Genomic DNA, 13,753 nt, shown 5'->3' on the forward strand with positions numbered 1-13,753 from the left:
CAATTATTAATACCCGGAGTTCCTCAGGTGTAATTAGTACTGGAGCTTGTGTGGGGACCCCCGGGCACCTTCAGTCCTGATTGTCTTGAGAGTCTGACCCTGGACACCTACACCTCTAAGGGCAGTCTGTCTTGCCGTGTGGTCCTTTGCAGAGCAGACATGGAGCAGGGGGCGGCTTAGATTCCTGAGGGCAATCCCGCTTGAGGTGGCCCTCCTTTCCACAGTAATAGCAAGCCCATCCCTTGTCACCTGGGTCCCTCTGGGCATTTTTCTCTGGCTGTTTAAGAACGTTTTTCATAGCCGTTGTGAAGGCTTCTGTCTTTTCCTTTGTCTTTTTTTTTTTTTTGCCTTTCTTTCTTTTCCTCATATTCCCTACCATAATAGACTGTCTGAGCCAGTTGTAACAGAGTATCTAAAGACTGATTTGGTTCATACGCCCGTTTTTGTAGCTTATGGCAGATATCTGGAGCTGACTGAGTGAGAAATCTATCTTTTAAGATCACTTTTCCTTCTTCACTTTTGGGATCAATCTCAATGAATCTGCTAAGAGCTTCTGTTAGTCTGTCTAGGAATTTACCAGGAGCTTCCTTCTCCTCCTGTTCTATGTTAGCCAATTTGCTATAGTTTAAATGCTTAAAACGCACTTGCCTGAGTCCTTCAAGAATACACCTGACAAAATGACTCTGATCCCGTCTTCCTTTAGCTGTGTTGTAGTCCCAGTCTGCTTCTATAGTTGGGACCACCTGATTCCCAGGGGGAGGGCCACTGTCTTGTCCTCCCTCTTCCCTACTGATTCATTACCAAGCCATTCATTTCCATAAGCAACCACTTTTCCCAAAACTCAAGTCTTTGAGTTGGAAGTCATCATTTGTCCCAAGATATACATCACATTCTTCCAAGTAAGGTCATAAGCAGAGTAACACCTTTTAAAGCTCTAATATTTTTTTCTGGGTCCTCTAAATAGTCTCCCAGATCCTCCTTGATTCTTTGTATTTTTTGATAATAAAAAGGCTTATTAACTCTCATAGACTGATTATTTCTCCCGGTGGGTGTTTCATGAAGAGACAACAGCTGTGTGGCTGTTCCTCAGTCTCTCTGGCAGCTCTGTGCATAAGATCCCAGGATAGACTGGAGAAACCTGTTATTCTTTTTCTCTTTGTCTCCTGTCATCCATCTCATCTCTTACTTCGATGGTCTGAGTTTCTACTGAAACCAGACAAGTCTGAGGTCATATGGAGACAGGAGTTGTTTGGACCTCCACGTGGGCAGTTTGAATCTCAGTATGGATTTCTACTGAGACCAAAGCAGTTTGAATCTCAGTTTGGGTTTCCACTGAGAACAAGGCAGTTTGAATCTCAGCTTACTCAGCTTGGAGCCCCGGGTACGGGGGCAAAGTAGGAGGACAAGAGGGACCTGAAGGTTTCACGTCCAAACCTATACCATTAGGACATAAGTTTGGCATATTTTGCAGAGAGAAAAAGGGCAACACTTATGCTACTTCTACCCACTTCCCTTGTTCCTTACAGAACAGATCTAATTATAAAACAGAATTATATTTAAGAGACCCTCCAACCAGCCACCATTCTCCGTCCTCGAATGGATACTGTGGTCAGGCAGTATTGCATAGGAAGACCAGGTGTGTCTTCTTTAAGCCCTGGGGATCAAATCTATCCCAGTTTTTCAGGATACAGTTCATCTGTAAGGGAGAAAAAAAGCGACCAGTGCCATTTTTCTACCGGAGGCGTCATTCCCTGCTCTAGATGGGGGTGTAGACAGACTTTACACCAAAAGCTTTTCCTTCCTGGTCGGACTTAGTCTGTCCCTTATCGACGCAGGCGCTGTTGTCGACCCTCCCGGTTCTACCACCAGGATGGGGTTGGGATGTTCCAGGGTTAGACCTGATAGCATCTCTACCTGATGTCCAGCTTTTCACCTTTAACCTTGCTGGCCTCTGATACCACCCAGAGTGCAATCAGAGTAATCTTCTGGAATGCCTGCCAAGCTAAGACTGCTGGGGGGTGGGGGGGGGGGGGTGGGGGGTGGGAATCATTCATCACCTGAGTGCCTGTGCATGACCCTGAGTATATTCCTGACCACAATGAGACCGATACAAACATAAAGCTGAGATGTTGTTTTCAGGCATCACCACACCAGTATAAGAGCCTCCTCTGGTACACTAAAAGCCAGCGTTACCAAAGGAAAAAAAAACCCATTCCAGTCCCAATATGAGTAACCTTTAACCTCAGAGGTGTTCTTGGAGCTAGAGCTCTGTCTAGCTTCTGAACTTTAGATTCCTAGCGAGGCTAGGCACTTTCTTGACTACCAATCCAAGTTTGGGACCTAAGCCACAGTACACAGTAACAGTATAGATCTTAAGTCCCTTGAAAGTCTATGATCCAATAGATTAGGTTAGAACTTCTAATTCCCAAGGAGTTATGAAATGGTCAGAGAGACTGAAAAGTTTGACCAAGAAAGGAGAGTTTGGTCCACACGCTTTGCCCATTTCTGGTCGGTTTCCAAATGTCTCCTTTGGCATTGGCAGGTCAATATAAACCCCTGACAGTTTTCTGCCATGAGCTGTATGAGATCACCGTGGAACCACCGAGCATGACTCCTCACTTGCTTCTCACAGGGCATGTCATTCATTCACACAAGCACACCGTAGAGTTAGTAAAGCACAGCATAAAACATGTTCACTAAGAGAACAAAAAACTAGAGCTCCAAGCATCCTTACCTTGTCCTGAAGGATCCCGGACGAGCCCCCAAGATGAAAGGTTGTTGTTGAATCACGACACTGGGATTCTTGGCCCCCGGAAGAAAACAATTCAATCTGGGGCCAGAGACAAAGCTTGATATCTCAGAGCTTTTGTGTAATAAAATTTTATTAAAGTATAAAGGAGATAGAGAAAGTTTCTGACTTAGGCATTAGAAGGGGGCAGTCCTAAGATGGCGGAGGAATAGGACAAGGGGAAGACTTTCTGCCCAACAAATTCATCAAAACCACATTTGAAAAATGAGGAAATTCCACAAAACAACTTTTGAATAAAGGCAGAGGACATCAGGCACCCAGAAAAGCAGCCCATTGTCTTTGAAGTTCAGTTCAGTTCAGTTGCTCAGTCATGTCTGACTCTTTGTGACCACAGCATGAATCACAGCACATCAGACCTCCTTGTCCATCACCAACTCCTGGAGTTCATCTGAGTGATGCCATCCAGCCATCTCATCCTCTGTCGTCTCTTCTCCTGCTGCCCCCAATCCCTCCCAGCATCAGAGTCTTTTTCATTGAGTCAACTCTTCTCATGAGGTAACCAAAGTACTGGAGTTTCAGCTTTAGCATCATTTCTTCCAAAGAAATCCCAAGACTGATCTCCTTCAGAATGGACTGATTGGATCTCCTTGCAGTCCAATGGACTCTCAAGAGTCTTCTCCAACACCACAGTTCAAAATCATCAATTCTTTGGCACTCAACTTTCTTCACAGTCCAACTCTCACATCCATACATGACCACTGGAAAAAACATATCCTTGGGAGGTAGGAAAAAATGTAAAAATATAAAAAGAGAGACAAAAAAGGTAGGGACAGAAATCCGTGCCAGGAATCAAGTCTTAAAAAAGAGAGAAGTTTCCAAACACCACGAAACAGTCTCAATGTCAAGTCTGTGGTGAGCCTTGGCACCTCAGAAGGCAACATAACTGGGAGGAAAAATACAATGAAAATGAAAATAAAACAACACAAACCCTGTAGGACAGTGTAAAAGCAGTGCTAAAAGGAAGGTTCATAGCAATACAGGCATACCTCAAGAAACAAGAAAAATGTCAAAAAATAACCTAACTCTACACCTAAAGCAACTAGAAAAGGAAGAAATGAAGAACCCCAGTGTTAGTAGAAGGAGAGAAATCTTCAAAATGCAAGCAGAAATACATGCAAAAGAAACAAAGACACCATAGCAAAAATCAACAAAGCCAAAAGCTGGTTCTTTGAGAGGATAAATGAAATTGAAAAACCATTAGCCAGACTCATCAAGGAACAAAGGGAGAAAAATCAAATCAATAACATTAGAAATGAAAATGGAGCGATCACAACCGATAACACAGAAATACAAAGGATCATAAGAGACTACTCTCAGCCATTATATGCCAATAAAATGGACAACTTGGAAGAAATAGAGAAATTCCTTGAAAAGTACAACTTTCCAAAACTGAACCAGGAAGAAACAGAAAATCTTAACAGACACATCACAAGCATGGAATTGAAACTCTAATCAGAAATCTTCCAGCAAACAAAGGCCCAGGACCAGACGGCTTCACAGCTGAATTCTACTAAAACATTTAGAGAAGAGCTAACACCTATCCTACTCAACATCTTCCAGAAAATTGCAGAGGAAGGTAAAGTTTCAAACTCATTCTATGAGGCCACCATCACCCTAATACCAACACCAAACAAAGATGCCACAAAAAAGAAAACTACAGGCCAATATCACTGATGAACATAGATGCAAAAATCCTTAACAAAATTCTAGCAATCAAAATCCAACAACATATTAAAAAGATCATACAACATGACCAAGTAGGCTTTATTCCAGGGATGCAAGGATTCTTCAATATCTGCATATCATTTAATATAATACACCACATTAGCAAATGGAAAAATAAAAACCATATGATTTTCTCAATAGATGCAGAGAAAGTATTTGACAAAATTCAACATCCATTTATGATAAAACCCCCAAAAAAGCAGGAAGAGAAGGAACCTACCTCAACATAATAAAAGCTATATATGACAAACCCACAGCAAACATCCTCAAGTGGTGAAAAGTTGAAAGCATTTCCCATAAAGTCAGAACAAGACAAGGGTGCTCGCTCTCACCACTACTTTTCAACATAGTTTAGGAAGTATTGCCCACAGCAATCAGAACAGAAAAAGAAATGAAAGAATCCAAATTGGAAAAGAAGAAATAAAACTCTCACCATTGCAAGTGACATGATCCTCTACATAGAAAACCCTAAAGACTCCAACAGAAAATTACTAGAGCTAATCAATGAATATAGTAAAGTTGCAGGATATAAAAGCAACACACAGAAATCCCTTGCATTCCTATACACTAATAATGAGAAAGTAGAAAGAGAAATAAAGGAAACAATTCCACTCACCATTGCAACGAAAAGAATAAAATACTTAGGACTATATCTACCTAAAGAAACAAAACACCTATATATAGAAAACTATAAAACACTGGTGAAAGAAATCAAAGAGGACACTAATAGATGGAGAAATATACCGTGTTTGTGGATCTGAAGAATCAATATATTGAAAATGAGGATACTACCCAAAACAATCTATAGATTCAATGCAATCCCTATCAAGCTACTAACGGTATTTTTCACAGAGCTAGAACAAATAATTTCATAATTTGAATGGAAATACAAAAAACATTGAATAGACAAAGCAATCTTGAGAAAGAAGAATGAAACTGGAGGAATCAACCTGCCGGACTTCAGGTCCTATTAGAAAGTCACAGTCATCAAGACAGTATGGTACTGGCACAAAGACAGGAATATAGATAAATGGAACAAAATAGAAAGCCCAGAGATAAATTCATGCACCTATGAATTTCTTATCTTTGACAAAGGAGGCAAGAATATACAATGGAGAAAAGACAATCACTTTAACAAATGTTGCTGAGAAAACTGGTCAACCACTTGTAAAAGAATGAAACTAGAACACTTTCTAACACCATACATAAAAATAGACTCAAAATGGATTAAAGACCTAAACGTACAACCAGAAACTATAAAACTCTTAGTGGAGAACATAAACAAAATGCTCTCCGACATAAATCACAGCAGGATACTCTATGACCCACCTTCCAGAATATTGGAAATAAAAGCAAAAAGAAAACAAATGGGACCTAAGTAAAATTAAAAGCTTTTGCACAAAGGAAACTATAAGCAAGGTGAAAAGACAGACTTCGGATTGGGAGAAAATGATAGCAAATGAAGCAACTGACAAACAAGTAATCTCAAAAATATACAAACAGCTCCTTTAGCTCAATTCCAGAAAAATAAATGACCCAATCAAAAAATAGACCAAAGAACTAAACAGACATTTCTCCAAAGAAGACATGCAGATGGTTAAAAAATACATGAAAAGATGCTCAACATTACTCATTATCAGAGAAATGCAAATCAAAAACACAATGAGGTACCATTTCACGCCAACCAGAATGGCTTCTATTCAAGGTCTACAAGCAGTAAATGCTGGTCTACAAGCAGTAAATGCTGGAGGGTGTGGAGAAAAGGGAACCCTCTTCAACTGTTGGTGGGAATGCAAACTAGTACAGCCACTATGGAGAACAATGTGGAGATTCCTTAAATAACTAGAAATTGAACTGCCATATGACCCAGCAATCCCACTGCTGGGCATACACACCTAGGAATCCAGAATTGAAAGTGACATATGTACCCCAATGTTCATTGCAGCACTGTTTATAATAGCCAGGACATGGAAGCAATCTAGATGTCCATCAGCAGATAATGGATAAGAAAGCCGTGGTACATATACACAGTGGAGTATTACTCAGCCACTAAAAAGAACATATTTGAATTAGTTCTAATGAGGTGGATGAAACTAGAGCCTATTATACAGAGTGAGGTAAGCCAGAAAGAAAAACACCAATACAGTATACTAACACATATATATGGAATTTAGAATAATGGTAACAATAACACTGTATGCAAGAGAGCAAAAGAGACACAAATGTATAGAAAAGTCTTCTGGACTCTGTGGGAGAGTGCGAGGGTGAGATGATTTGGGGGAATGGCATTGAAACATGTATATTATCATATGTGAAATGAATCGCCAGTCCAGGTTTGATGCATGATACTGGATGCTCAGGGCTGGTGCACTGGGATGACCCAGAAGGATGGTATGGGGAGGGAGGTGTGAGGGGGTTCAGGATGGGGAACACATGTACACACGTGGCAGATTCATGTCAGTGTATGGCAAAACAAATATAATATTGTAAAGTAATTAACCTCTAATTAAAGTAAATAAATTTATATTTAAAAATGAGTAATTTCAACGCTGGTGGGTTGGGACAAAATTAGATTTATTCAAATTTGAGACTCAAGGATTGTTCGCTAGAATTCAGACCATACTATCAACTCTCTGCTGAAAACTGGAAGGGTATCATCTGTACACTCGCACAGTTCTCTTTATGTAGCGCTCTCCTGTGAATGCTAATTATATAGAGTCATAAATCTCTCTTCTTGGGGAGACTGTTTGTCTCTGCCTAGGTACACCTTCCATGTATGTGATGGAAAATATTTTTAGAGTAGAAGCAATTATAGAACTCTCCTTGCTTGCTTCCCGCCTTGGGAATCCATTCTTTGCTGCCAGATGTTTGATGTAAAACAATACTCTTTCATTTGTCTTTTCTACTTTGGAGTTATTTGAAACAGCAGGATAAATGTGTCCTTTACTCCTTTATGTCGACTAAAATGGAGGTCCCCCTGCAATCAGACTCACTGAATACCTTGTGAATGCTAGACACTGACTTCTGTGCATGGGTGCAAACTTGATTGGGATATGTGTTGGGGCCTTAGGGAGCCCCAGTCTTGCTGGAGAAACATGCCAACCACAAATAGTATTTGCTATGTGGTATGTTCAGTTCAGTTCAGTCACTCAGTCATGTCCGACTCTTTGCAACCCCATGGACTGCAGCATGCCAGGGCTCGCTGTTCTTCACCAACTCCTGGAGCTTGAGCAAACTCATGTCCATCGAGTTGGTGATTCCATCCAACCATCTCATCCTCTGTCATCCTCTCTCCTCCTGCCTTCAATCTTGCCCAGTAACAGGGTTTTTTTCTAATGAGTCAGTTGTTCACATCAGTTGGTCAAAGTATTGGAGGTTCAATTTCAGCACCGGTCCTTCCAATGAATATTCAGGTTTTATTTCATTTAGGATGACTGGGTAGATCTCCTTGCAGTCCAAGGGACTCTCAAGAGTCTTGTCCAACACCACAGTTCAAAACCATCAATTCTTCATTGCTCACCATTCTTTATAGTGCAACTGTCACATCCATATATGACAACTGGAAAAATCATAGCTTTGATTATACTGAACTTTTTCAGCAAAGTAATCTCTCTACTTTTAAAAATTTTGCATAGGTTTGTCACAGTTTTGCTTCAAATGAGCAAGCATCTTTTAATTTCATGGCTGCAGTCATCATCTGCAGTGATTTTGGATCCCCCGAAAATAAAGTTTCTCACTGTTTCCAACTCTTAGATCTTGCTCAAACTCATGTCATCGAGTCAGTGATGCCATCCAACCATCTCATCCTCTGTCATGCTCTTCTTTTGCTTTCAATCTTTCCCAGTAATAGCATCTTTTCTAATGAGTAAGTTCTTCACATCAGTTGGCCAAAGTATTGGAGTTCCAGCTTCAGCATCGATCCTTCCAATGAATATTCAGGATTGATTTTCTTGACTTGTTGGAGCTCCTTGTAGTCCAAGGGACTCTCAAGAGTCTTTTCCAACACCACAGATCAAAATCTTCAATTCTGCATTACTCACCATTCTTTTAGCTCCAACTGTCACATCCATACATCACAGCTGGAAAAATCATAGCTTTGATTATACTGAACTTTTTCAGCAAAGTAACGTCTCTGCTTTTAAAAATGTTGCTAGGCTTGTCATAGCTTTCTTCAGACAAGCAAGCATATTTTAATTTCATGCAGTCATCATCTGCAGTGATTTTGGAACCTCCCCAAATAAAACATCTCACTGTTTCCATTGTTCCCCCATCTATTTGCCATGAAGTGATGGGACCAAATGCCATGATCTTCATTTTCTGAATGTGGAGTTTAAACCAGATGTTTCACTCTCCTACTTCACTTTCATCAAGAGGCTCTTAGTTCCTCTTCAATTTCTGACATGAGGGTGATTTCTTCTGCATATCTGAGTCTATTGATATTTCTCCCAGCAATCTTGATTCCAGCTTTTGCTTCATCCAGTTGGGCATTTCACATGATGTACTCTGCATATAAGTTAAATAAGCGAAGTGACAATATACAGACTTTATGTACGCCTTTCCCGATTTGGAACCAGTCTGCTTTTCCATGTTCAGTTCTAACTGTTGCTTCTTGACCTGCATACAGATTTCTCAGAAGGAAGGTAAGATGATCTCGTATCCCCATCTCAGTAAGTTTTCCACAGTTTGTTGTGATCCACACAGTCAAAGGCTTTTGCATGGTCAATAAAACAGAAGTAGGTGTTTTTCTAGAATTTTCTTGCTTTTTCTATGATCCAGTGAATGTTGGCAATTTGATCTCTGGTTCCTCTGCCTTTTCTAAATCCAGCTTGAACATATGCAATTTCTCAGTTAATGTACTGTTGAAGACTTGCTTGGAGAAATTACTTTGGTAGCCTGTGAGATGAGTGCAACTGTGTGGAAGTTGAACATTCTTTGAAATCACCTTTTTTGGGGATTGCAATGAAAACGACCTTTCCAGTCCTGTGGCCACTGCTGAGTTTTCCACATGTGCTGGCATATTGACTGCAGCACTTTAACAGCATCATCTTTTAGGATCTGATATAGCTCTACTGCAATGCCATCCCCTCCACTAGCTTTGCTCTTAGTGATGCTTCTGAAGACCCATTTGACTTCGCATTTCAGAATTGTCTAGCTCTAGGTGAGTGATCACACCATCGGTGTTATCTGGGTCATTAATATCATTTTTGTACAGTTCTTGTACATTCCCTCCCTATCTCTAATTTTCTTGAAGAGATCTCTGGTCTTTACAGTTCTAAAGTTTTCCTTTATTTGTTTGCACTTAGGAAGGCTTTTATTAAATCTCCTCTTGCTATTCTTTGGAACTATGCATTCAGTTGAGTTGTCTTTCTTTTCTCCTTTGCCTTTTGCTTCTCTTCCTTTCTATTTATAAAGCCTCCTCAGGCAATCACTTTGCCTTTTTGGATTTCTTTTTTCTTTGGGATGGTCTTGATGTGGTATGTACAGATCAAAAAATGAAGATCATGGCATCCAGCTCCATCACTTCATGGCAAATACCTGGAAAAACAATGAAAACAGTGACAGACTTTATTTTCCTGGGCTCCAAAATCACTGTAGATTGTGACCACAGTTGTGGGCGGGGGGAGGGGGGGGGGGGGGGGGGGGAGACGTAGCTCCTTGAAAGGAAAGTTATGAAAAACTTAGACAACATGCTAAAAGCAGACACATTACTTTACCAGCAAAGGTCTGCATAGTCAAAGCTATTGTTTTACCAGAAATCGTGAGTGGATGTGAGAGTTGGACCATAAAGAGAGCTGAGTACCAAAGAATTGATGCTTTTAAATTGTGGTGTTCGACAAGACTCTTGAGAGTCCCTTGGACTGCAAGGAAATTCAACCAGTCCATGCTAAAGGAAATAAGCCCTGAATCTTCATTGGAAGGACTGATGCTGAGGCTGAACCTCCAATACTTTGGCCAACTGATGGGAAGAACTGACTCATTAGAAAAGACCCTGATGCAGGGAAAGATTATAGGCAGAAGTTAAAGGGGAAGACAGCATATGAAATTGTTGGGTGGCATCACCGACCTGATTAACATGAGTTTGAGCAAGCTCCGGGAGTTGGTGATGGAAAGATAAACCTGGCATGCTGCCCTCCATGATATAGTAAAGAGTTGGAAATGACTGAGAGATTGAACTGAACTGATGTACAGAGGACATCAGGGAACAGGCAGAAGTCTCTGGGGTCCAGTCAAGCTTGTGGGCCTGGTGGGAGAGGTAAAAGATTTAGTGGAAGGGGAGGCTTCTCATCCTTTGGTGCAGGTCCTTGAATCCAAGGCAAGTAGCACAAGAAAATTTTGTGTTTCCAAATTTTGAAGATTTGAATGTATTACCAAGTATTGTTTTCTAAACAAACAAACAAACAAACAAAACTGTTTTCTGCAGGATTGAGAACTTCGACTGAGTCTGTTCTCTAGATTTTACTGAGGGATGTGGAAGGGATCTGGAGTGGGCTGAGTCTGCAAAAATTAGGTGACCAGGTGCTGGAAAGCCAGGATTATGGTAGACATTCTTCACTAGATGGAAAGCAAATCCAGAGAAAAAGTGTCCCTTCTGCAGTGTACATGCCAATGTATCACATTGTTTCAGCAGATCATTTCAATAGTGTTTTGGGGCAAGCAAGAAATGCATGATGGGTGTTTTTCTTTTGTCAATTCCTGTGGGTAGTTAGATGACTAAATGTTCGGTTACTTCATTGCATGGTTGGGATTATGCTTGGGAAAGAAAACTAGATGAGGTACACACATATTTCAACATTAAACAGCAAGCATAGAAAGGTTACTAAGGCAACTATAGATAATTTAAACATGAGGGGCCAAATGGGGAAAGATTCATTTAACAGCCTAAGATTGGACTGTACAGGTTGCCATAGTTATGACAAGTAGCCATAACAGCTACTTGTTGCTATGCTAGAGATGTGGGAAACTGACAAGAGACCAAGAGCCTTTAGGACTTTCCTTGCAGTGTGATTTCAGGGGAGAAGTAGTTGACAAGGAAAGGCTGACTGGTAAGGCGTAGGAAGGGAGTAATCTGAGAGAGTAATCATTAGCTCTTGTGGTACCACAAAAACAAGCATCAGCTCAGAGTTTTGGGTCAGGGTTCAGAGATAGATGTCGTTTGGCTTGAATCAATATTTAGCCTTGGGGATGGAAGCCATAACCTCTAAACAGAAGATTTCCTTCTCACCAGGTGGCAGAATAATTCATATTTGTTCCAGACTCAGGAACCCAGAAAGTCCTCTCAGCGCCACTTGCTCTTCGCAGGCACACACGCAATCTAGAGGGTGGAATTATCATCATGGTGCCCATTTTCCAGATGAGAAAACTGAGGTTAAGAGACTTGATCAAGCTCACACAGTGAAGCATGTGAAAAGCCAAGCAGAAACCCAGGGTAACAGTCCTCAAATTGTGTGTTTTGGCTCCACACCCACCAGGAATGGTAGGTGATGATCTGGAAGCAATGCTTAGGCAGAAGCAAATTATATTCATGTTTAAATTGAAGAAAGTAAGGAAAACCACTAGGACATTCAGCTATAACCTAAATCAAATCCCTTATGATTATATAGTGCGGGTGAAAAATAGATTGAAGGGATTAGGTCTGTTAGCCTGAAGAACTATGGGTGGAGGTTTGCAACATTGTACAGGAAGTGGTCATCAAAACCATCCTCAAGGAAAACAAATATGAGAAGGCAAAGTGGTTTCCTGAGGAGGCCTTAAAAATAGCTGAGAAAAAAAGAGAAGTGAAAGGCAAAGGAGAAACGGAAAGATATACTCAATGGAATGCAAACTTCCAGAGAATAGCAAGGAGAGACAAGAAAGTCTTCATAAGTGAATAGTGCAAGGATTATAGGAAAACGATAAAATTGTAAAGAGTATAGATCGCTTCAAGAAAAGTAGAGATACCAGAGGAACACCTCATGCAAAGATGAGCACAATAAAGAGAGAAAAGTCAGAGACCTAACAGAAGCAGATGAGACTAAGAAGAGGTGGCAAGAATGCACGGAAGAACTATACCAAAAGGTCATAATGACAGGGATAGGGATGATGCTGCGGTCACTCACATAAAGTCAGATATACTGGAGTATGAAGTCAAGTGGGTTTTGGAAAGCATCACTACAAGAAAAGCTATGGAAGGTGATGCAATTCCAGCTGAGCTGTTTAAAATTCCTAAAGAATGAGGCTATAAAAGTCAATATGTCAGCAAATTTGGAAAACTCAGCAGTGGCCACAGTGCTGGAAAAGGTCAGTTTTCATTCCAATCCAAATGAAAGGCAATTCCAAAGAATGTTCAACCTATCATGCCATTGTGCTCATCTCACTTGCTAGCAAGGTAATGCTCAATATCCTTCAAGTTAAGTTTCAACAGTTCATGAACTGAGAACTTCTAGATAAACAAATTGGTTTGAGGAACCAGAGATCAAATTGCCAACACTAATTGGATCATAGAGAAAGCAAGAGAATTCCAGAAAAACATTTCCATCTGCTTCACTGACTATGCTAAAGCCTTTCACTGTGTGGACCACAACAAACTGTGGAAAATTCTTAAGGAAATGGGAGTACCAGATCACCTTACTTTTCTCCTAACAAGTCTCTTTGTGGGTCAAAAAGCAGCAGTTAGACACAGAACAACTGAAAGATTTAAAATTGGGAAAGGAGCATGACAAGGTATTCATTGCTACTCTGGTTATTTAACTTATAAGTAGGATACATCATTCTATATGCTGGTTTGGATAAATCCCAAGCTAGAATCAAGATTGCTGGGAGAAATATCAACATCCACAGATATGAAAATGACACTACCCTAATAGCAGAAGGCAAAGAAGAACTAAAGAGCCTCTCAATGAGGAGAGGCGCTGAAAAAACTAGCTTAAACTAAACGTTCAAAAAACTATTCATAAAAAAGATGCTCAACATTCATGGCATCCAGTCCCACCACTTCATGGCCCATAGATGAGGGAAAAGTGGAAACAGTGGCAGATTTTATTTTCTTGGGCTATAAAATCACTATGGACCTTGATTGCAGCCACTAAAGTAAAAGACTCTAGCTCCTTGGAAGGAAGAAATGCTATGACAAACCTGGACAGTGTATTAAACACCAGAGATTCACTTTGCTACAGAGGTCTGTAGTGTCAAAGCTATGGTTTTTCCAGTGATCATGTACAGATGTGATATCTGGACCATAAG

The sequence above is a fragment of the Ovis aries genome, chromosome 21, assembly GCF_016772045.2.
Source record: "Ovis aries strain OAR_USU_Benz2616 breed Rambouillet chromosome 21, ARS-UI_Ramb_v3.0, whole genome shotgun sequence".
Lineage (NCBI taxonomy): Eukaryota > Metazoa > Chordata > Mammalia > Artiodactyla > Bovidae > Ovis > Ovis aries.